At 37.7% G+C, this 2,521-nt stretch overlaps 1 pseudogene; it reads right to left on the bottom strand.

The window, feature by feature from the left end:
• Window positions 1–1,920: 1,920 nt before the first annotated feature.
• On the bottom strand, window positions 1,921–2,068 carry LOC134488740 (U2 spliceosomal RNA; annotated as a pseudogene).
• Window positions 2,069–2,521: the final 453 nt, after the last annotated feature.

Raw genomic sequence — 2,521 nt, 5'->3', positions numbered from 1 at the left:
CTTACTTGATGTGTACAAGACAATAAGCAGGCACTCGAGCATTCCAAATGGCATAGGAGTGGTTAGGTGGCAAACAGAGCTGTAGGTGTGAAAACTGAGTAGTCTTGTCTCTTTCCAGCCAGAAAGCACAGCTGTGGTCACATGATTTCCCACTTAGCGACTGCTTCACTTAGCAGAGTTGCTGGTCCCAATTAGGTTTGTTAAGCAAGGACTACCTGTATTAACAGCATAGTCCTTATTTTTCTAAATTGTTGGATTTTATTTTTATGCTTTTAATCTATTGTAAGATATTGTAAGATAGGCCCTATGTAAAAGAACCTCTAGTAGCAGAAGATGACGTTAGATCAGCACTTTGGTCATTACCAAATCAGAAGGCTACAGGAATTGATGGAATCTCTAAAGAAGTATATCAAGCAACAGAAGAAGAATAAGTAAAGGTTCTAACCAAATTATGCCAGGAAATCAGTAGAAAGACTCAGTGGCCAACAGGTTGGAAAAGGTCAATATCAGAACCAAAGAAAGGAGACTTAACAGAATGTGCAAACTATTGTACAACATCCTTAATTTCACATGTTAGCAAAATAATGCTTAGGTTTATCAGATTAAAGCCCTGCATGGAAAGAGATGCCAGATGTTCAAGCTGGCTTTAGTAAAGGCCAAGAAACAAAAAACATTATTCCTAAAGCGCACTGCATAATTGGAAAGCCAAAGAATATTAAGAAGAAGTCAATGTGTGTTTCTTGATTACCGAAAGGCCTTCAGTTGTGTTAACCATGTCAGGCTGTGGAATGTGCTTAATAAAATGGGAATCCCAGAACACTTCATTGTCTTCATGCAAAACCTATACACAGATCAGGAAGACACAATATGGAGAGAATATGGCAAAACAGACTGGCTCTAGGTTGGCAAAGGTGTGAGACAAAGGTGTATATTCTCTCCTTATTTATTGAACCTCTATGTAGGATATATATTGAAGGAAGCTGGATGCAAAAAGATAAGTCTGATTTTAAAATTGGAGGAAGAAACATCAATAATCTGTGTTATGCTGATGACACTACTCTGATAGCTGAAAATACAAGTTCTGGTAATGAAAGTCAAGGAGACACAGTGAAAAAAATGGGGCTAGTATAAGGGAAACTAACTAATGACCACAGGTACAGCAATCAGCCTTAGAATTGACAATGAAGATGCTGAAGTGGTGGAGAGCTTCTGCTTTTTAGGATCAACTGTCAATAGTAAAGAAACCATCTATCAAGAAATACAGTACATTGCAGACTAGTACTTGACAGAATAGCAATGAAGACCTTGGGAAAGATATTCAGATGTTGAGATGTGTTAGAATCATGACTCTCTAAAAAAGTGAAAGATAGACTTTGAAAAAGCGGGATAGAAACAATATTGATGCTTTTGATATGTTGGAGAAGACTCCTGAAAATATCATAGGTAGTCAAGAAAACAAATGGATCATAGAACAAATCACTTCAGAGTTCTCACTCAAGGTGTAAATGACCAGGTTCAAATTATCATATTTTGAACACGTCATGTGAAGCCGTAACTTTTTGAGAAATATATTAATGTCCAGAAAGGTGGAAGGCAAGAGAAAAGGAAGATGACCAGTAACAAGGTGGATGGACTTGATTACAGTGGTGATGGGTGCACCATTTAGAAGATCTAAAGAACCAGGATGTCCTGGAGAAAATCTATCTGCATGGCCACTAAGAACTGACACCGACTTAATGGCATATAATCGGTCAATCAATCATTTAATCCATTGCTGGCTGCCTAGAGTTCCAGAAGCAAGATGAACAGCTACAGTATATAAATAGTTAAAACAATCAAACAATAGATAGATAGATAGATAGATAGATAGATAGATAGATAGATAGATAGATAGATAGATAGATAGATAGATAGAATGCTAATGGCTTATATGATAGCACAAAAATGTCCATCTGTTCTTATTCTACAATATTTTGGAAACATCCATTTTTATTCTCAGGCTCAGAGAATAAACATTACTTGGAAGCTGATACTACACTTGATCTTAGCCAAAAGGCCGAGAAGCGATATGGTCGTTTGACTAATCAATAAAGTTACTCATTCATACTTAGAAGCTGCAAGTGGTACAAAATGCATGCTGATGAATAAAAGCTATTACGGCCAAGCAATACCTATATTCCAGATGCTGCATTGGTTGTTAGTAAGCTCCCAGGTACAATTCCAAATGTTGCTTTTGATTTTTAAAGCCCTAAATAGCTTGGCTTCTAAGTACTTGCCATCTCCAGATAGAACCAACTCACCTAGTCCACTTATCCTGGATGTTGTGGGTTCCCAGCCTGCAAGAGGCCCCCACCCTATGGAACAGCCTCCCCCAAAGATCTGATCAGTAGCAAATCTGGCTTCATTTCAGAGCACATTCAATCTTAAGCTGGTTGGTGCTCCTTGATGATTGTAATAATAATCACAGTTGATTTTATCTTTCCCTGTAGTTTCACTGCGTTTTACTGGTAGTGATTTATGC

Source organism: Candoia aspera, chromosome 1 (assembly GCF_035149785.1).
Source record: "Candoia aspera isolate rCanAsp1 chromosome 1, rCanAsp1.hap2, whole genome shotgun sequence".
NCBI lineage: Eukaryota > Metazoa > Chordata > Lepidosauria > Squamata > Boidae > Candoia > Candoia aspera.
This window is presented reverse-complemented; position numbering and strand designations above follow the sequence as displayed.